Below are 23093 nucleotides of genomic sequence, written 5' to 3' on the forward strand. Positions count from 1 at the left end.
ATGAGCTTTGAAAGAAGGTAAGCGGCAGAGGTGAAAGGGGAATGCACTTCAGGAAGCAGCGGGGGGGGCGGGGGGGGGAAGCCTGGAAACAAGGTGGTATAGAGAATATAGGAATAATGAATCTGAAAAGGTAGCCTAGAGCCTGGATGGGAATGGCGTTAAAAGCCAAATAGAAGACATGCTACATTCATGTTCTACCTGTGAATAGTGATTTCATCCACGTGGAGAATTCCCTGTGTGGAAACTCTGCCTGGTAATTCAGATGCAGATTGGCAACTTTTCTGTGGGTTAAATGACTTGCCTAGTATATATCAGAGGCAGGACTTAAATTCAAGTATTTTTCATTCCAAAGCCAGTGTACAATTCACTATTAAAACATGTGAATATAGTAAAAAGTGGAATGTAAATACAATAATAGAAAACTACCTAAGTAGTACTTTAAAGTTTACAATGTACTTTGAAAGACAAAGCTGGAAGAGCTAGATGACTCAGTTGATGTATATAATAAGAGAATGACCACTCCCTCAGTCTCTGTCTTCCTCTCCCTTGTTGAATTTAGTCTGGACTGTCTTTAGCTGCTTCCTAAGAAGGGGGTGGAGAATCCCAAAGAGATCATACAGATGGGAAAAGGACCCACATGTACAAAAATATTTATAGCAGTTCTTTTTGTGGTGGCCAAGAATTGGAAATTGAGAAGATGCCCATCAATTGGGGAATGGCTGAACAAGTTGTGGTATATGAATATAAAGGAATACTACTGTCTATAAGAAATGATGAGCAGGCAGACTTCAGAAAAACCTGGAAAGACTTGTATGGTCTGATGTTGAGTGAAGTGAGCAGAACCAGGAGAACGTTGTACACAGTAACAGACACGTTGTGCAATGACTAACATTGACAGACTTAACCCTTCTCAGCAATACAAGGATCTAAGACATCTCTAAAGGCCTCATGATGGAAAATGCTATCCACATCCGAAGAAATAACTATGGAGTTTGAATGCAGATCGAAGCATACTATTTGCTATTTTTTTTTCTTCTGTTGTGTTTTGTTTCCGCTTTCTGATGGTTCCTCCTATTGGTTCTAATTCTTCCTTACAACATCATTAATATGCAAATATGTTTAATAGGAATTTAAAATTAATTAATTACATTAATTAAAATTAATTAATTACATTAATTAAAATTAATTAATTAAAAAAAGAAGGGGGTGGTCCAAAGAGAAAAAAATAACAGTCACAGGCAATTATCCCAATACATAGGCCATATGCAGACAGATAACATCCAAAATAAAGGTGCATACTATAGAACAAACACAGGTGTTACATGCAGAAACATAGTACATAGCACATTTGGGGATTTTATAGAGCATGTTTTTTATGTGCAATCTATTAGTAGGTTCCATTTGGCTACATATATAGCACTATCCCCCTACTCCAGAAATATTATATGTCAGGCTGGTTGTTGACCAAAGATAGTTGTTGTACTACTGTAGTACACACTCACAGTCCTGCATCCTGAATCTTTGCAATCTCTTTATGTTGATGGTGTTTTTAGAATCACTGCCCTAGAATACCAGTTCTGTGACCTTCTATGGCCCAGACTGACTGCTGCTGTCTCTGCCCCTAATAACTGTCAAGATATTAGGAGACAACCTATTTTCCAGAGCTAAGGCCCAGCAAGCAAGCTGTGCCCTGAGCTTGGCATAACAACAGTCCTTTGTGCTTCCAATCTGGATGATCTCACCCTCTGGCAATCACATAATTATTGTATTGCTCTGACCAGCACCAGGTATTCTCTGAGCTCTAACAAGTTCTGATCATGAAAGCCCTGCTATGAATCAAACTTGTCTCATTGTTGCTGTTATCCTGCATTGTCAGGATTACAGATCACTGCACAGCCTTTGGTAAAACCATTGAGATCTTCCCACATTGTTTTGGGTCCTCCCCTGCTCCCCACTAGGGGTGGGGCCCCAGCACATGTGTCCTTGCTTTCAAGCTGTTTTCTTCACTTTGAAATTAAGTTTCTGTTTGATTCCTGACTCTCCTGTCCCCAGCCTGCTCTGTTTGGCTCCAGCCATCCATCCCAGGTGGGTTCTATCCGGTTGACATAACTGAGGCTAAGTGACTTCTCTTCCTTTGAGATGTACACAGCTATCCTCTGCCTAGTTCTAACAACATTCTCTCTGAGGCTGGGTGGATCTTAGGTGGATTCAAAAACCCTCAAGTAGGCACTAACTTGCAGTTTCCTCTTCATTCAAATCTTATAGCTTTAGCCCCTCCCAATAGACCATTATCTGGCATCAACTGACCATTTGCAATTAAATAGATCTTTTGGGAACCCATGGTCTATTTAACTTGCTTTTGCCTTTTGCCTTTCTCTTACCCAGTCCCCTTGTCACAATGTGATTATGAAGTATTATCTCTTCAGAGTGCCAACTATTCAATCTTTCACTTAATTTTCATGAGATGGCTTTGTAATGCTCTGCTATGTTTAAAACAAAATTTGATAGCAAGCCTCTATCCCTGGTTGGATAAAACTTGAGAGTCATGCCATTACCTGTTCCTGACTTATTCTGGAATTCAAAGTCATGACTTTACTGCTGTCTCATTCTGGAGCTTCCTTCACAGCTTGAAGTTTCCTTACTCGGAACATCCTAGTATCTCAGTGGCCTGCTCATCCTGGAATATCACTCCCCAAAGCCCACCTTACCCCTTCTCCAATTGGTGATTTCCTTCTGGAACTTCCATTTTGTGAAGGGGTTCAGGCTGTCCTTTCATTTCCCTCCAAGCCCCATTCCTGACTTTCTGAACTTAAAAAGAATGCCTTGGGGCAGCTAAGTGGTACAGTGGATAGAGCACCAGCCCTGAAGTCAGGAGGACCTGAGTTCAAATAGGGCCTCAGACCAAACACTTGACACTTCCTAGCTGTGTGACCCTGGGCAAGTCACTTAACCCCAATTGCCTCACACACACGAAAAAAGAATGCCTTTATGATGGTTACCTTCATTCCCCTGTCCTCTTACCCCATTTTTTAAAGTACCTTTTGTGTTCCCCCATTGGAATATAAGCTCCTTGAAGATAGCCTATCTTTGTGCCTGCTTGTATTTGTGTTTCCAGTGCTTGGTACATAATAAATGCTTAATAAATGTATGTTTCCTTTCTTCCTTTCTTCAAGTATTTTTTAATGGAAAGTCTAGCTACATAATGAGCTTCCTTCAACTAATCTTTCAGCAAAGTGATGTACTGTACAAGTCTATACATCTCTATCTTCTAAGACTCCAAAGCACAATAGTCTTGCGGTTTCCTGGAGCATCTATTGAAGACATAGGACAGGATTTCCCAAGATTTATCCAAATGGATCTCTCTCTTCTCTGTCTCTGTCTCTGTCTCTGTCTCTCTCTCTCTGTCTCTGTCTCTCTCTCTCTCTCTCTCTGTCTCTGTCTCTCTCTCTCTCTCTCTCTCTCTGTCTCTCTCTCGTTCTCTCTTGGGCAAATTTATGAAATATGGGCAAGAAACTGAAGACCATGGGGGCACCAGTTATTTTTTCCTCACTCCTGCCAAACTAAGGCAAGAAAGGTAGAAGAGAAATTAACTTAGGAAGAGATCATCTGGCTAAGAAGGTTGTGTATGAGAATGAAATTTGGATTTCTGGATTATGATTAATATAGGGTTGATAGATTACTTCCTAGAGATGGAATACTCTTAACAAAGACTGTTTTTGTCAGTTGTCTTACAAATCTAATTAAAAAGACTTTAAACTAATAAGGAGAGAGACTGTATTATAAACACACATACATACATATACACATATACACATATGTGTGCATGTATGTATACATATATCCCCAAAGTTAGAGAGCAGCCACAAAGAAGGAAAGAGAATAGCAGCTAGACATTTACAAGAGACAAAATTCAAGAAAGGAGTCAGTATAAACCCGGGGCCTATACACAAATCCCAAAGTTTAGACAACAAAGAAGAATTAGAAGTCCTAATGCAAGGGAGAAATTTTGATCTCATAGTTACTAGTAAGAGTTAGTGAGATGAAACCCATGCCTGGCCTATGGTTCTAAAAGGGTATTACTTTCAAAAGAAACAGAATAGGTAAAAGGGGTAGCATTGTAGGTTAAGAAGCTATATTCATATGAGCAAATCCAGGAACTCAAGTTAGGAAGCTTGTTGGAAAGTATCTGGATGGAGATCAAAGAAGGAAAAAATAAAAGTGATTTGTCATTGGAGTATACTACAGAGTACTTGGACAGAAAGAAATATATGAAAATTTTGGCTGTACTATATCCAGTCTGGCACTGAGGCATGATAGGGGCGATAGGAGACTTCAATATCCAAACATTTGTTAGAGTGCTTGCTTTACCAATACAAAGCAGTGAATAACTTCTTAACTTGCCTTAGTGATAATTTCATCCTTCAAAAGGTGAAAGAACCAAAAAGGGGATGTTCGATTTTGGATCCGAGTCTCACCGAAAGGAAGAACTGGTTGCCGGAATGAAAATAATGAGAACCTTGGGGTAAAGGATCACTCCATTCTAGATTTTGTGATAGAGAAGGAAAGGAAATATGAGTATTTTCTGACATGTACCCTAGATTTTTGGAAAATATAATTCAAGGGGTTCAGAGGAAAAGCAGGTAGGACCACATGGGTAACTAAAATGGTTATCCCTAGAGGCATGGGAAATGTTCAAGAATGAAATATTGCAGGCACAAAAGAAAACTTTTCCTTTGAGGAAGAAAAATTATTATTATTTTGCTTAGGCAATCAGGATTTAAGTGACTTGCCCAAGGTCACACAGCTAATGAGTGTAATGTATCTGAGGCCAGTTTTGAACTCAGGTCCTCCTGACTCTAAGGCCAGTGCTCTGTCCACTGTACCACCTAGCTGCCCTTTCCATTTAGATTTTTTAAAAAATGTATAGAAGATGGAAGCTTGACCATGTAATATGAAATGAATATAAGAATGTGGCATGGCCCTATTAAAAAAATATGTCAATGTTAATTCTCAGAAATGAGCTGAGGAGAGAAGCTAAGGACAACGAAAAGAGGGTGTTTTGTTTGTTAGTTATCTTGGGAGAAAAAGGAAGGTCAAAGAAGGCATAGGACCTTAGCTTGGAGTAGATGGGATGATGATAACTGACAGCAGAAAGAAAATAGAAATCCTTATTTTGTTCCTATTATTTTCTACAAAGGAAAATGACCCTAGCACTAGAAATGACAGAACAAAAATAGCTAACAGGGAGATGATATACAGGATAAGTCTGCAGATGGTAAGAAATCACTCAGCTGTCCTTGATGAATTCAAGTTACCTATTCTAGATGGCCTACATCATTGGGTACTGAAAGAATGAGCAAATATAATTGTTATATCACCATCAGCGATATTTCAAAGCTTATGGGAAATGGGAGAGGTACCACAAGACTGAAGATGAGCAAATGTCCCAGTTTTCATGAACAGAAAGAAAACAGGGTCTGTAAACTGTAGGCCAGGGGTGGGGAACCTGTGGCCTCTAGGCCACATGTGGCCGTCTAGGTCCTCAAGTGTGGTTTTTTTAATTGAATCCAAACTAAAGTTTAGTCTAGGCCCTCAAGTGTGGTCTTTTGACTGAATCCAGTTTGGATTCAGTCAAAAGGCCACACTTGAGGGCCTAGAGGGCCACATGTGGCCTTGAGGCCACAAGTTCCCCACCCCTGCACAGGCTATGAGCTTGGCTTCAAATCCCAGGAAACTCCTAGAAAGCACTATCAAAGAGGTGGTTAGCAAACATCTAGAAAGGTAAGTGAAGATTACAAGGTACCAGCATTGTTTCATCAAAAACAGGTCACGTCATGTAAAACCTATATCAAATTGCTTGCCTTCTAAATTCTTGGGTGGAGGGAAGGGAGAGAGAATTTGGAACTCAAAATTTTAAAAAATGAATGTTTAAAATTGTTTTTTATATGCAATTGGGGAGAAAATAAATTTTAAAAAGAAAATAGGTCATGCCAGATTAACTTCATTTCCTTTTTTTGATAAGATTACTAATGTAATAGATGAGCTAATGATATGGATGTAGTTTACCAAGATTTTAGCAAAGCTTTTAACAAAGTAATATCTTCCTATTTAATATCTTTGTGTTTAATACTTAAATTAAACATTTAATATTTCATATATTCCTATTTAATATCTTCCTATTCTTGTGGAGAAGATAGAGATTAGATGATACAATCAGAGATTCTGAACCAGTTGAATAGTTGGACTCAAAGAGTAATTATTAATGGTTCAATGTCAACATAGCAGTAGATTTCCAGTGGAGGTTCTAGTGGAGATCCTCAGAGAACTGTATTTGGTCTGATGCTGTTTAACATTTTTATTGATGATTTTGATAAAAGTATACATGATATGCTCATCAAATTTGCAGATGACACAAGGCTGGGAGGGACAGCTAACACACTGACAGAGTCAGGATCCAAAAGTATCTTAACAGGCTAGACTCTAGGCACTATAGCACTGGACTGAATCTAATTAGATAAATTTCTATAGGGATAAATGTAAAGTCTTTCACTTAGGTACAAAAAATCAACTTCTTAAGTATAAGATGGAAAAAACATAGATAGACAACAGTTGTTCTGAGAAGGATTTGGTGGGGTTTAATAGACTGCAAGCTCAATATGAGTCAGAAGTGTAATGTTATAGCCAAAAAAAAGGTAATGCAATCTTGGGTTATATTAAGAGGTATAGATTCCAGGAATAGTGAGATTATATTTCTGACATACTCTGCCCTAATCATACCTCATATAGAGTACTGTATTCAGTTTTGTGCATCACAGTTTAAGAAGGACATTAATAAATTGGAAAGTATCCAGTGGAAGACAATCAGGATGATAAAGGGCTTTGAATCAATGTCATATGATGATCAGTTGAGTGAACTGGAGAAAAAGACTCAGAGGATCCATGATAAGTCTTCAAGTATTTAAAGGAGTGTCATGTGGAAGAAAAATTAAATGTTCTATTTGGCCCCAAAAAGCAGATCTAGGAGCAATGTATGTAAGTTGCAAAGAAGCAACTTTGGCTTAATTTCAGGAAAAATGTCCTAATAATTTAGCTGCCTCATTGCACAGTGAATTTTTCCCTCTTTATAAGTCTTTTTTTTTTTTTTTTTTGCTTTTTAGTGAGGCAATCGGAGTTAAGTGAGTTGCCTAAGGTCACACAGCTAGTAAGTGTCAAGTGTCTGAGGCCAGATTTGAACTCAGTTCCTCCTGACTCCAAGGCTGGAGCTCTATCCACTGTGCCACCTAGCTGCCCCTTTTATAAGTCTTTAAGCAGAGATTAGATGACCACTTGGGCATGTTATAGTGGTGTTTCTTTTGGGATATGGAACAATGAGGTCTCTTCCAGTACTTAGATTCCGTGGTTCTATGATTGTGTGGTGGCTACCACCCAAACATCAATGCTGGTATTATATACATGGCATCATATACACTGGAAAGCTTTATGCTGACTCCATTAAGCCTTCTACTCAAACTTCAGGGTCCTTAGAACATTTATCAATGGGTGATAAAATACCCTGGCTACAAGTTTCTTTTTGTTTTGTTTTTTGTTGTTGTTGTTGTTTTTTTGGCTAGGCAATGGGGTTAAGTGACTTGCCCAGAGTCACACAGCTAGTAAGTATTATGAGGCTGCATTTGAACTCAGGTCCTCCTGAATCCAGAGATAGTGCTCTATCCACTGCAACACCTAGCTGCCTCTATATTTCTCAATTCCCACTAAGACTAGTACCTTCTTAAGTAGGTGCTCTCAAAATCTCAAAATTCATCAGAATTAATCATGTCAGATAAACTATACAAAAAGAAATACTTTTCTCAAGTCACCTTGGCTACTGCAGTGCTCTTCCTGGTTCTTGGGTAGGTAGGATTTTGCATATCAGAGTGTTCCAAAAGAAGTTGATTCACAATAGCTCCAAGTGTTTACTGACACGTTTTCCAGGAAACCAACTCAAATTGATAGCAAATCTAGTGTTATCTTGGGTTATTAGAACCCGCTTTATACCAGCTCTAGAGTGTTCTGTTGGCTCATGTCCAAAATCATATGGATTGCTTTGAAAGTCATGAATTGGTGGGTTTTGGGTACCAGTTGCCTTCACATATCTTGCATAGAATTTATTATCATCTAATGCAGTACTTCTTTGTATACCTTCAACTTCTGTTATTTCCCCATGTTCTTAGGTTCAAGGAGCTAATTTTCAGAAACTAGAAAGGTGAGATCAATCTCATGTTCATTCCTTACTATTTAATAGTAGATGCTCTCTAAGTGGTTAGTTATGTAGTAAGTTTATTAGCATGAAAGAAAGTGAAAAGACAACCCATTTGTAAAACTTGCTGATCTTAATGAAATTATTAAAATTATATAGGCACAGTCAACTAGGTCTTGGGTGAAGGAGAAATAAGGTCAAATCTGCCAGGTTTTTTCAGATGCTTCAAGATGAGTGATTCACCCTTATCTAGGCGTGTTGAACAAGTGTAGTATGAACTATCAATAACCACGTAAGTATCAGTGTCTTCAGATCTGCTCATGAAATGGCAACAGCAAAAGAAGGGAATATAATGTTCTCTTTAATGTAGTGTAGTGGACAAAGTGGTTTCAGATTCAGAAAAGCCTGCCTTTAAGTCTGCCTCTCACATATTTTAGCTGTGTGACCTTTGGGAAATCACTACCACCTAATGTCTTCAGCAACTTTCTGAAACTGACACAGAGTTGCACAGCTATTACTCTGATCTGGCAGCTTCCTCACTAGGAGTCCCTTACCCCAATGAAATCACAAGTCTTGCTTTAAAAAAAAAAGAGAGGGGCAGCTAAGTGGATAGTGCACCGGCCCTGCAGTCAGGAGGACCTGAGTTCAAATCTGGCCTCATAACACTTACTATCTGTGTGACCTTGGGCAAGTCACTTAACCCCATTGCCTAGCCAAAAAAAAAAAAAAAAACCACATATAAAAAGAGAGAGAGAGTGAAAAGTCCAATCTTTGGCATACATTTGTTGTTGGTTAGTTGGTGTACTATGCTTCATGATCCCTTTTGGGGCTTTCTTTGTAAAGATACTGGAGTAGTTTGCCATTTCCTTCTCCAGCTCATTTTACAGATGAGGAATCTGAGACAGGGTTAAATGACTTGCCCAGGGTCACACAGCTAGTAAGTGTCTGAGGCTAAATTTGAACTCAAGCCTTCTTGACTCCAGGCCCAGCACTCCATCCACTGCACCCTAGCTGCCCTTGACATACACTGGTGATGCCTTTATCTGTTTCCCTGTTTTTCTGGGGTCCTTAGGCAATGATGAGTTAAAAACAAGAGTAGTCAGATTCAGGGTTGAACAAAACTCTTAAAAATTGTTTTTATACTACTATATTTCCCATTCATAGTAGGAGCAATATCCTATGGCCCTGCTTCACCCAAGGTGAGTTGGTTTTCCTGTAAAAAGATATTGAAACCATCCTTGAGACTTAATTGGCTCAGGGGACTAAAGGTTTGAGCTGTTGATGCAGCTTCCTGTTGGCCCAAAGACAAAAAAAGCCAGGACGGGAGTTTGCTTAAGCTTTGGACTGGCAGATCATCAGGAGTAACACAAAGGCCAAGAAGATCTATCCAATTTGAACCAATGCTGTATCCTAGCCGAATCTCCTTTCTTCACCCTGAATATCCTTCTGCTTTGGCTAAGTAAACTTCATTTTGTTAAGCGTTACATGCTGTGTAAGTATCTTACTTCATTCCAATCTTCAACCTAACCTACCAGATTGTCCTGACAGGCCTAGCCTACTAAACCACTGCCTTCTACCACACACACCCCTCAACTCCTCACTACTTTCAGGGAATGGGAAGATAAATTAGGGGAAGGAGTTGTATGGCAAAAACTCGTTCAAATCAGCTCTGCAAACAATTACAGTAAACAAGAAGTAAAAGGGTTGGTTTGGTGTCCTGGCCTGATCTTAGTGTCTGAAATTTCACAGAAGTACCACTCTGTTTCCTGCTCTCATCCCACTTGTCTCATGCTCCTCTCTGGTTCCATCTCTGCTCTAGGTTTGTCCTGATGCTATAAATAGCATTTCTAACACTATGCTAAATAATAATGATGACAATGGACATACATGCTTTTTGTTGTGGTGGTGGTCAGTTGTTTCAGTTATGTCTTTGTGACTCCATTTGGGGTTTTCTTGACAAAGTAACTGGAATGGTTTGCCATTTCCTTCTCCAGCTCATTTTACAGATGAGAAAACTGAGGCAAACAGGGCCCAGGGTCACATAGCTAGTAAGTGTCTGAGGTTGGATTTGAACTCAAATTTTCCTAACTCCAGGCCCAGTGCTCTATCCACTGAGCCACTGAGCTATCTAGCATACTTGCTTTATTCCTTATTAGAGATGTCTTGAGTTTAGCTCCATTACCTATAATGCTGGCTCTTAATTTGAGATATATTTTACTTACTTAATAATAAAATTACTTTAATAACAAAAGGTCTGTTTATTCCTATACTTTTTAGTACTTTTTAACAGAAATGGGTGTTGCAGTTTGTCAAAAGCTTTTTCTACATCTATGAAGACCATGTGACTTTGTTTTTTTGTCATGAATATGGTTTATTATGCTTCTAGTTTTCCCAGTATTGAACCTACCTTGCATTCCTGTTATAAAAATCTATGTGGTCATAATGTGCAATCATTTTTATGTGTTGCTGTGGTCTCTTTGCTAATATTTTAAAATTTTGCATAAAAAGTAGGGGAATATTTAACATTGGAAGGGTTGTGGAAAGAAAGGCAAACTAATACATTGTTGGTAGAACTATAAATTAGTACTACCATTCTGGAAAGCAATATTGAATTATGCAAATAAAGTGACTAAAATGTCCATATCCTTTGACCCAGAGATTGCATTGCTAAGAATATACTATAGGAAGTCACTGACAAAAAGAAAGTTTCCATGTGCATTTAAATATTTTTAGCAGCATTTTTTATAGTGTCAAAGAACTAGAAACAAAGGTGATGCCCATCGATTTTAAAAGGGGCATAAATAGATAAGCCATTCTGGTACATAAATATAATAAATATCATAACTATAGAGAAGCATGGAAATATTTGCAGGAACTGATGCAGTGTGAAGAGCCAAGAAAATAATCCACACAATGGTCACAACAATGTAAATGGAAAGAACGACAATCACAAAACAACTGAAACATTGCAAAACAACATAAAACAAAGAAGAGATATGAGAAGATACCCCCACTCACTCTGTTATAGGAGTGGGAGGCCCACAGGTATGGAACATTGAATAAATTTTCAGGTTTTTAAAAAATGTATTGATTTTTTTCTTTGTATTTTATTTTCTTTAAAAATTTTTTTTGTTATATGGGATGGCTCTCTGGGGAAGGAGAGAAGGAGGAATACTGGGAGAAATTTTGGTAATATAAAAACAAATGTGTCAACAACACTTTTTTAAAAAAGTAATGTTTTGAAATTATAAAGAATAAGCTTGGCTCCAAAGAAATGATATGAAAAGATACCTTCCCTTGTTCCTTTGCAAAGGCTGAGGTACAGGGTTGTAAAATTCTGCATATGTCCAAAAAAAATTATTTTTACTGATTTTGCTGACTTTTTCTTTGCTTTCTTTTAAAAACATTATTTGTTTATTTATTTATTTGGTTGGGCAATGGGGGTTAAGTGACTTGCCCAGGGTCACACAGCTAGTGTTATGTGTCTGAGGCCACATTTGAACTCAGGTTCTCCAGGATCCAGGGCCAGTGCTCTATTCACTGTGCCACCTAGCTGCCCCAAAAACATTATTTGTAATTAGAGAAGGTTTGGGGAAAATATAAAACCTAAGTGATACTGTGGATAGAAAGCTGGACCTGGAGTTAGGAAGACCTCAGTTCAAATATTGTCTTAGATACTTATTAGCTGTGTGACCTTCAGCAAGTTACTTAATCTTTCTCAGCCTCAGTTTCTTCAGATTTGAAATTAGGATAATAGCACTTAATAGTACAGGGTTGCTAGGAACCAAAAATGAGATAATATGTGCAAATGCATTTTCCAAGTTTTAAAGCACTACATAAATGCTAGCTACTATTTCTATTGCATAGGTGATTTTTTTTCTTTCAAATTTTGGGTTGATATTAATTAGGGATGTTAGTCTCTAGTTTTCTCTGGTTTAGATATCAAGAGCATTTTTTTTTATAAGAAGGAATTTGTAGGATCCTTGCTTTTTCTATTTTTTGCAGTTTATGTAATATTGAAATTGTTTCTTAAATATTTGAAAGAATTCACTTATAAATTCATCTAGTCTTGGGTTTTCTTTGGTAGGTCATTTAGGACTTGTAGTTAAATTATCTTTCTTATTCTGTTAATCTGGTTATTTTACTTTTTTCTAACTATTCATTTCATTTAAAATATCAACTTTGTTAGCATTATAATTGACCAAAATGATTTCCAATAATTTTTAAAATTTTCTTTGTTGTGATTTCTCATTTTCCATTTTTGATACTAACAATTTGGTTTTCTCCTCTCTCTTTAAAAGTCAATGGTCTCTCTAGCTTAGTGAGTTTTCTTCCCCAAAATAGCTACTAGATTAACTAATTAATTCAATGGTTTTAGGCCTTCAATTTTGTTATTGAATCTCTTTTGATTTTTAGAATTTCCATTTGGGTGATTAGTTGAAGTTGTAAAATTTGTTGATTTTCTTTATTGTTGGTATATTCTTTCTTTCCTAAACTGGGTCTATTTGTCAGGACCAGGCTCTGACTGCTCCTGCAGACTTGAATGCAATGCTGAGCCCCTGTTTGGTCACAATTTGTATTGTTTGAGGTCTTTTCTACGGTACAACTTTCCACTGGTGTCTGCTCTGCACAAAGTGTTGGCAGGTTCCAAACTGCTCTGAATCCTTTGTTATATAGTTTACTGAACTCTTCAAGGCCGTCAGGAACAGCTCAGTTCTCAGGCTCCAAACTTAAAGAACCCCTAGGACAAGTGGGTATATTGCTGCCATTTTGGTAGGAGCTTGCTGCTTTGCCATTGTACAGACTTCTGGGCAGTCTTTAATACAGTTGATCATCTTCTCAATGATACACTCTTCTCTCTAGGTTTTTATGACATTACTATATCCTGGTTCTCCTCCTACCTTTCTGACTGCTCTGTCTCTGACTCCCTTGCTAGATCTTCATCTAGGTGTGTCCCACATGACCCTGTTCTGGTCCCTCTTCTCTTGTCCCTCTATACTATTTCACTTGATGATCTCATCCCCTCCCATGGATTTAATTATCATCTCTATGCTGATGATTCTCAAATCTACAACCCGAAACTCTGATGACCTCCAGTCTTGCATCTCCAACTACCTATTGGACATCTTGAACTGGACGTCCCATGGACATCTTAAACTCAACATACCTAAAACAGAACTCATTTTCTTTCCCCTCCCCAAACCATCCCATCTTCCTACTTCCCTGTTAATGTTGAGGGTACCATCATCCTCCCAGTGACCCAGGCTCAAAACCAAGGTGTTATCCGTGACACTTCACTCTCTCTCACTCTCTCCCCCGGCTCTCCCCACCCCAATATCCAATTTTACTAAGGCCTGTTGATTTTAACTTTGTAATATCTCTTCTATATGTTCCCTTCTCTCCTCTGACACTATCACCACTCGAGTGCAGGTTCTTATCACCTCACTCCTGGACTACTGCAATCACCTTCTAGTTGAATTCTGAGATGAATGAAAACCCTGAGACAGAGTGTCTGGGTAAATAATAATCAAATAAATTAACTAGGCTAGCTAGCAATCAATAAATTGATGGTCAGTAGTTTCTCTTAGTAACTAAAGGTGCCAGGGAAGACCCTGAAAAGCCTTAAATCCCTTCTGAAAGAATTCCCCTGACATGTAAAAATCAACTCTGATTGGTGGACATCTAATGAGGAGGTGGGCTAAAAGTCTTCAACTCCTCCTGCTGAGAATGTGGCTTGATCATGAGACTCAGTAGCCTCAAGGTTTCTGGGCACGGAAGCCATCTCCATCTGTACTTCTGTAGCTAGTTTTCTCCTCCATGAGCTGGATTGCCTTAAACTCTAATGGAGGGGATCAAGGACAGTGGGTTCCTCCTCCAGGCAAAGGTTCACCCAGATCGGATTCTGTTTACACTCTAAAAAGAAATTAGGTTTTCCAGTTGGGGGGGTCCCACCCCAAAGTTAATGTACTTTGAGGTCTAGGAGCAATCTCATCACTTAGTTTTACCCTTCCAGAGACTGACCTTTTTAAGAGTTGGGTTTTAACAGAAACAGAAGGAAAAGGGTGGACTAAAAATTAATAGTTATTAATATAACAGTATATAGTATTTCTCCTAACTCCCTACCACAAGTTTCTTCCCATTTCAGTTCACTCTCTACTCAGCAGTCACAGATCTTTCCCAGTAGTTTTCTATCACCTCCAGGATCAAATATAAAATCATGTTTGGCTTTCAAAGATTTCCAGTCTTCTTATACCTTATATCCCCATGCTCTTGACCTCCTTGCTGTTCCTCAAACAAGAAACCCCATGTTCTCATTCCAAACATTTTCTTGGCTGTCCTCCATGCATAGAATGCTCTCGCTCCTCATCTCTACCTCTTGGCTTCTCTGGCTTCCTTCAAGCCCTAGCAAAAAACCTCACCTTTTACAGGAAGCATTTCCCAGACCTCTCCCCCTACCTCCCCTTAGCTAGTGCCTTTCCTCTATTATCTGCAATCTATCCTCTATATATCTTGTAGATACTTAGTCATCTCCCCCTTTAGAGTGTTCCTTGAGAGCAAGTGTTGTTTTTTGTTTTTTGTTTTTTTTGTATCCTCGGTGCATAGTACTCCTAGTGCTTGGCACAGGGTGCTTAATAAATGTTTATGACTGACAAAATATAAAATTACATACAGAGTAGATGGAAAATAACCTTGGAGGGGAAGGCTGTAGTAGCTGGGAGGACCTGGAGAGGCTTACTGTTTTTTGTTTTGTTTTAAGCCAGAGCTACAATTCCATATATAAGGAACTCTCATTAAGGAAGTTCCTTCTTTTTACCAATGAAGATCAAATACCTGCCAGGGAACCTGCAGTTTTAGGGCATGGGGCACTGTGCTTTTCCAAGGATCATACAATCAGTGTTTAGCAGAGGGATCCAAACAGAGGTCTTCCTGACCCAAAGTGAGCCCCTTCTCTTCCAGGCCACACTTAACCATAGTTTAGCCTACAGGAAACAGCAGACTATTAAAGGATGTTGGAGGGAAATTAGGGACATTTTGAGCTCTGAATCATGAAGTAGAACTATGCTCCCACACTAATCTCCTGGTGCCACTGAGAAAACCAGTCTACAGTTTTATGCTCTTTATGAATTAGGTATTTGTTTAGGTGGGTGACTAGAGAAAATCAGTATCTTTGAAGATTCAAAAGTCCTAGATATCTCCAAATGCAAGATATCTTAACAAGTAAAGGGAAAAGTCCCACAATGTAATACAAAGAGTACAGACCGTGGAACCAGAAGATTTGGAGTTTCTGTCCTAGGTGGATTACTTCGCCTCTCCCTCGGGCACGCTAGCACCAACTTAAACCGGTTTTCGAGAAAGCTGATTGTTAAAAATGTTTGTTTGAGTATTACCATTTACACCTCTGAAATCTGCAAATGCTGCTAGACTTATCGTTTTGTTCTTTGCTTAGGCTTAAGAAAGTGATGGGCGTAAAGGGGGTGTAAAAAAAACGCAGATTAAACTTAAAAGCATGTTGCAGGGCACTTCTTTTTCTCCCAGAGAGCAGGCTGTTAACATAACGTGCACGACCTGTCTCTCTCTGACCCTTGGTTCTCTCATTCGTAAACTAGGGCATAACCCCCTTATCACCTATGGAGATCAAACGACACAATGTATTTTTTAGAACACTTGCTCTCTAAAATGTGACTGAACACTTATCTAGGTGATTAAAAACCGTTGCGGTGGAAATCTGTCTAGGAAGATTGCAAAGCTTCCTGTCCTTAAAAAAAGGAATGAAGAAAAAAAGTCACTTTTCCAAAGAAAGGCAGCGTCCTCCTGCACTAGGATTCGCTGCACTTCATGAATGAGGGATCACAACACACCCGCTTCGGAAGACAAAGCGTGAAGCGCCTGCTCGCCTGTTTAGTCAACGTTTTACTTTTCGGCCTAGAGGAGCGAACTCGTGACGAGCACAGACTACAAACGAAGCGAGAGAAGAAAGAGCTCGGTTCCGCCATCCGGCTCCCGCATACCTCCCCCTTCCCTTTCCCTGGAAAGCGCTCCCCGCCCCCTGGAACCCTCCCTTCTGCTCGCAGAACGCGTTTCCCCCTTCCCTGGGACGCGCCCGCCAGCGTCGTGCCACGTGACGGCGACGGCGACGGGCGAAAGGGGCGGGGGGCCTGTCCCCCCTCCCTCCCGGCCGGCTCCGCAGCGCCGCGCAGGCGCCCCGAGGGCCGCGCCGAGCGAGCCCCTCCTGCTCTCTCTCGAGGAGTCAAAATGGCGGCGAAGGGAACCCGAAGCAGTCGCGGATCCCGAGCCTGTGTGTGACAGGAGCGGAGAGGGCGGCGGCGGGAGGAGGATGGCCGGGAGTGCCGGCGCCGGGGCGGACGGCGGCGCTGGGGGAGGCGGCGGCGGCGGCGGCGGCGGCGGGGGTGACGGCAGCGGCGGGAGGACTTTGCGGGGTAAGGGTCCTCTTGCGGTCGAGCTGAAGCGGACAGCGGGGCCGGGGTGGGCGACGGGCGCCTTGGACGTCCGGGGTGGGCGGGGGGCCGTGCAGCGGCGGCGCTCTGGGGAGGGGAGAGGAGCGGAGGGGGCGGCGCTCTCCGCCCGTGCCCTCGCCCGGCTTGGTGCCGTCGGGGTCCGGGCTCGAGTTGGGGGCTGGAGAGCAGCGTGGTTCTCGCCGGCGGCCGTGCCTGCCCCGGGAGCTCGGCGGGGCAGGCAGGGCGTGGGGGGCGGGGGAGGCCCGGAGGGCGCCGGACGAGCTGGAAGTCTGGTCCACCGAGCAGAGGGCGAGTGCGGGGGGAGGGGTGTGGACCCCGGGAGCTTTCCGTGATCCTCCCGATGACGGCGGTCCGTGGGACACTTCTCCCGTGGGGCGGGAGAAGGATAGAAGTTGAGTCGTCGTCCCCAGCGTCCCCGCTGGGGGGTCCAGTTGGACTTGGGCTTTGACAGGTGGGAGAGGGAGGAAGAAGGGGCAGTCCCGGTGAAGGTCTGAGGGCGCCTGGGTAGCAATTGGGCTCCGTGTTGGGTTCCAGTCCTTCTTCGTCTAGGCTCATCCAGAGAATGAGAACTTTCCCACCATTTCTGGAAGAGCCCTGAAAGCTGCTGCTGCTGCTGCTTTTACGTTGTCATAGCATGGCTCCGTGTTATCAGCATCCAGGCTCTAAATGTACCGTGGTGATAGGTGCTGTTAGGCCTAATTTACAGAGGAAGAGCTTAGTAATCTATGTCTGAACACTCATATCCGTGCTGAGAATATTAACGTGACTAGATTTGCCCGTTTCCCTGGGTCCTTAGTATTTTCAGTTAACTGAATTGTCATCTTTTGTTTCTAAATACCTCCGTATGTTTTAACTTGATGAAATTAATGGCTTTTTTCTCCCTAGAACTGGGAGAAAAGCTTTCAAACTTAAAGAATGTATGAAAGGTAGTGGTAGGTACATAGTAGGATTTTAAAACTGGTTAAGACCTTTAATAGTCCACCCCTGTCATTTTGCAGATGAACAAACCAAGTTCTCCAGAGATTGTGACTTGCCCAGGATCGCAAAGCTAGTGGTTTCTTTGGCAGGCACTACAGCCAGATCTCCTGATATCCAGTGCAGTGTTCTTTCCATTCCACCACATTATATTTGTGTAAAAATATTACTTTTTAAGATTTTTTTTTACTATGTCTTTGGGTATGCAAGTAGAAAACTTTAAAATGGGGCAGTCTTCACTTTTTTTAATTCAGAAGTTCACCTTGTGGCCAAAAGAGTTACCAAACACTTCAAGTAACTAATGCTTTATATATCCTCTTATTAAGCTTGTCTCTTCACCTGAATTTTCTTAAAGCTAAATTAATTTTCTTTAAGAATTTTTATGGCTTCACAAGTATAGTCACAGATGTGTGTGTGTGTCTGTGTGTGTGTAAAAATATAGCTTACAATTGCAGTTAACCTTTGCTATACATGAGTCCATATAGCTCCTAAACATTAACTACTTAGAGATAAAGCCTGATATAAGTTAAACTGTTGACACAAATGTGTATGCTTTTCCACAAAACCAACATTTTAAAGTCAGTTCTAAGTTGATTTTCCTCTAGTTTAAAATTTTAAAACTCTTCATAGTACTTCAAAAGAATTAGTTTATCATTGTGGATACTGACACAAATCACAGACCTCACTATGCCAAATAGATGGTTTTCATGCCTTGCTCTGGTCAAAAGACTTAGTTACCTAGTCTCCAGTTTTCTGGTGATAGATTTCATTAAATTTATCTAAGCAGGTCATTGGACAACATACAGAGTATGTTGCCGGGCTGGTTCAAAGCCCTTCCAGTTTGGTGGCACTTGCCAGAACTTGTATTGTATTGGCACATACTTTGAGAACCCAACATCACTTCCATTTCACAATGAACTCTTAAGAATAGGGCCCTAGTGGAAGTTTAAAATACTATCAAATTTTAAGGTAAGCAATACCCATTTCTCAGCTTACGCTTACTAGCTTCATATATATTTGTGCTGAGTCATAGCAAGTTTCTTTATGGAAGTATAGCTTATATAGTGCCAGTCACAGGTTTACCTACAGAAACATTAGTGAAAAATGAAACTGGTATTTACATGACACTGAGATATAATATTGCTGCTTTGTTTGGGGAACTTATAGTCATTGTAGCAAATATTGAATACATCCTGTGGGTTCAGCCGCTTAGTAGGTGCTATGGCAGATGGGATGCACAAATTTTGACACAAATCTTCCTCCCAGTAGCTTCCTGTCTCATTGGGGGAATGGCATACAGTATTTTAAGGAGCCATATTTTCATTGGTATAAATACTTTAACTTCTTGATTTTAGATCATAATAGCCTTCTATACCTTAGTGCTTTATGTCACCTGACGGGTAACTACAGGTTTGATTGAAAATAGAAGAGAGTAGATGAAGTAGAGGTGGAGAAGACCAGTTAGCCTTTAAGGTTAATCTGTGCTTAAAGTAATTGAGGACTTAGACTAAGGTGGTAGCAATAAGAATGAAAACAGGAGAGAGAGAGACTTTTAAAAAATGAACGTCGATAACTCTTTTCTTTCTGTGACCCTAGGGTAATTTTTCTGGGCCTTAGTTTCTCTGTATGTAAAATGAATAGTTTGGGCTAGCTGGCCTGAGATCCTTTCCAGTACCAAACCTATGATTCTATGAATTTTTCCTTATCTATAGTACTTTGTTTTTTATATGCTTGCAGTTTGTCCACACTGTTTTGAGCCCTGCTTTTTTTTTTCCAGTTAGCATTATTCTCTGTGTTGTTTTTCACATATCAACAGTTTGCTCACTTATTAGTGCCCAAATTCTATTAATTTAAACTTTCTCTGCTGTTGGTTATTTGAATTGCTTACAAGTGTTATTGTAAATAATGAGAGAGGGAGCATGGCATAGTGCATAGAGGGCAGTTTCCAGAACAGGATGACCTGGATTCCAGACCCTCTCTCTGATGCTGATTGGCTGTGAGTCCCTGAGCAAGTTACCCTCTTAGTGCTCCAGGCAGCTATGACTACAAATGGCAGAATAATGGTGATCTGAATTGTTTGAGAGAGTATCCTTGTTGGGGAGCCCCATATGCCAGTAAAATCACAAATTTAGACAAAATAATATAGGTGTGGAATTCTCTCTACAAGTTACTTTTTCTTTGAGTTGTTCCAAGGGGTTTGTTCTCAAAGGTAGAATTACTAGATCAAAGGATATAGGCTGTTATATGGCTTATGTATATGAATATGCATGCGGAGATAGTGAGATTCTAAACCCAGACTTTGTAATATATCCAATTCTTTATTGTTGCCAACAGAAATTATATAGCCATATGTTATGTTTGTACACATTTATTTGATTTAAGCAATACAAATTTCATTTAAAATTTTTTCATTCATTTTAACATTGAAATGAAATACAAAGCCTCATTAAACAGGTTTTTTTTTTTGGTTAGTTTTTTTTTGTATGGACCTGTGAATTCATTGGTAGAAGAAGCACCTAGTAAAGAACACCCTGCCCAATGCAATTCAGCAACTGCTCTGCATTTATAGTCTTGGAGCACCCAAAGGTTAAATGCACTGCCCAGACTTTAGCCCAGGGCTTCTTGACTTCAACACCTGCTTGCTGTCCACTATAATCATACTGCTTCTCTCAAGAGGTTATATTGAAAGACACAGAAATGTAGAAATTGAAGCTCATCGTTGTCATTGTTCCTTTTCATGCACTAACTTTTCTCTTCATGGAATTAGAGAGGTGACTAAAAGCTGTACAACAGGGGCAAACAAAAACTGATTTCTTTGATTTTTGTTAATGATTTCTTGCTGACAATAATTTGAAAAACAGTTATATGTGAAGTCTTTACAACAAAGGAAGCCTTTTAGCATACTTGTAAATCCCTTATGTAGCATTTCCAAAAAGAACTGGATAAGAAAGCATGGAAAACTTTATAGTTAGCATTAATTGAAAGATAGATATACACAGATAAAATTAGAGGTTCTAAAGTAACAAATACTTGAAATGCCAAAAAAGTAATGTTGAATATTTTTTAACTTGAGGAAATTTTTTTAATTATAAAGTTGGTTTATTTTCAAATTCTAAATTTTTGTCTTTAAATGTTGAGAAAAATTTACTTTTTAGAACCCATTGATGATCCAAGAGTGGGGGACAAAACATGTAGACAGGGAACACAGACCAAAATCTTGGTAGGATTTATTGTATCATGTAGTCACTTCACTGACACTGTGGATAGAGATCCTATGCACATCTCTGGTTTGGGGGGAAGAGATAGTTAACAGTACTCAAAGAGGTAAGATTGTACTCAGGCTGCTTATAGCCCACAGTTGCTAAACTTTTTGCTACCCTGCAAGTCCCCCAGTAGGGGGCTCCAGAGGCCTTGGAGTTGCAGCTCCATCAGAGCACCTCCAAGCTTTATATATCACCTTAAAGAAACATGATTTAGAGCTGGCATGGAGGGCCCTTGGAGATCTTTTCATCTAACCCTCTCATTTTAAGGATAACAATACCGGGGCTCAAAAAGGTTAAGTAATTTGCCCAAATTTAATAACTAAGTCAGCATGCCTTCCCAGGATTTTTCACTGAATGGACAGAGATAACTCTGTCCTGCCTAGTGGGTGTTGTTGTTCATTGAGCTCCATGCTTTGCACCATGACCAAAGCCAAGTCTGCCTTCATTATGTTCTCCCAGTAGGGCCAGCAGCCTGTTGAGCCACCCCTTGCTTCATGGAGGGGGAAAAAAAAAAACTTTTGAAAAAATATGGGAGATTCCTACAGGAGCTTAGGGACTTTTGATTACAGTTCCATTACACTACAGTTCCAATGAGGGGAGGGGGTGTGACAGATCCCCAGATTTACTTTTTAGAACCCATCGATGATCCATTGATGATGGGTTTAGAACCATTGATGATGGGTTGCTAACCCAGTGATTCATTGCCTTTGGAGGGGCAAAACACTGGGGTAGAATATTCCAACTCTGTCTGGACCAGAAGTTCTTAACCTTTTTGTGTGTCATAGACCACCTTTGGCAATCTGGTAAAACAGATATATTGCTTCTCAATAATTGTGAATGCATAAAATAAAATACATAGGGTGACAAAAGGAAACATTATGCTGAAGTTCAGCTATCAAATTAAAAAAAAAACAAACAAATTCACAGATCCCAGGTTAAGAACCCCTGATCTAGATTAAGAGGCACTTGAATAGATTTCAGGGTATCTGAATTTTTTAAATTGCTAAGGAGTACATGTCACACACCAGTCATGACCAAACTATCCAAAAATTGATATATTAGAACAGGAGTACTCCCATGTCAGGTTTTAATTGACAGTCTATATCAGGGGTTCATAACTTTTTTGTGTCATAGAACATCTAGAAGGGTCTAGGATGGTTATTAACCACTTTGACATGTTCTAGTAATACATTCATATAGTTTTGTGCCCCTGGTTATTATGTATAGCTCCCACTAATATCCTAGTCCCAGACTTGGAGACTCGAGGAATTTTACAGATTTGGTTCTGACTTAGGATGAGCACCCATGATATCCCATGCCCCAGTCTAAACCAGTGGTGGGGAACCTTCGGCCTCATGGCCACATGTGGCCCACTAGGTCCTCAGGTGCAGCCTTTTGAATCCAAGCTTCACAGAACACATCCTTTTATTAAGGGTGGCCATTCAGTTTAACCCAGCAAACATACCTATGTACTGGGTACTGTGCTAGGTACAAAGGATACAAAGACAAAAATGAAATTGTCCTTGCCATTAAGAAGCTTACCTTCTGCTTAACTCTTGGCCTCTGTACATTGGCCAGGTATGTACTGTCTCACAAGTTGACGTAAAAGAAAACTACGACTTGAAAATATCAGACTTAGCCTAATTTGAGATGTGGCGACACTATATTGAAAGTGTACAATATCCAGTCATCACCAGAACAAGTCATAAGAGCTTAGACTGATCACCCTAATGTCAAAGCATTAAATTAATTATAAGTTCAGACCACTATTATGTTCCCACATTTCACACTATATGGACAGATGCATTGTAGCAAAAGCCCAGATTTGGGCAGCTGAAGAATCAATGCCCCTTGTAGGCCTTTCTATAGACTACAAACTTTGTAGCTAATAAAACACAACCAGATTTACTAGTTAATGTTAGTTTATTCATCAGCATTATGTTCAGGACTCCTATATACAGATCCAACTATCTGCCTTCCAAATAACATGAAAGCTTTACAAAAGGAAAGATCAGTGCTTGTGGGATATCTATCTGTCCTTTGTAATAAGCCTTACTGAGCAGTGCTCCATGTTTGACATGACTGGCTGGATGTGGGATTTGGGGGGGGGGGGTTCCAGTTTTCACATGGCTATTTGAGGCA

At 40.1% G+C, this 23093-nt stretch overlaps 1 protein-coding gene across 4 annotated transcripts in view; it reads left to right on the forward strand.

Moving 5' to 3' along the window:
- The first annotated feature begins 11263 nt into the window (after positions 1-11263).
- BTBD7 (BTB domain containing 7) overlaps positions 11264-23093 on the forward strand; it is a 91943-nt gene continuing 80113 nt past the window's right edge. For 2 of the 4 annotated variants that reach the window (XM_027869979.1, XM_027869982.1), the window contains exon 1: positions 16636-16674. The gene's annotated coding sequence lies outside the window, so the exon portion shown is untranslated. Of the gene's footprint in view, positions 11282-16635; positions 16675-23093 lie in introns of those variants that run through there. The other 2 variants (XM_027869980.1, XM_027869981.1) reach the window with 2 other exon arrangements.

This window comes from Vombatus ursinus, unplaced genomic scaffold, assembly GCF_900497805.2.
Source record: "Vombatus ursinus unplaced genomic scaffold, bare-nosed wombat genome assembly UNPS02014794.1, whole genome shotgun sequence".
Classification (NCBI taxonomy): Eukaryota; Metazoa; Chordata; class Mammalia; order Diprotodontia; family Vombatidae; genus Vombatus; species Vombatus ursinus.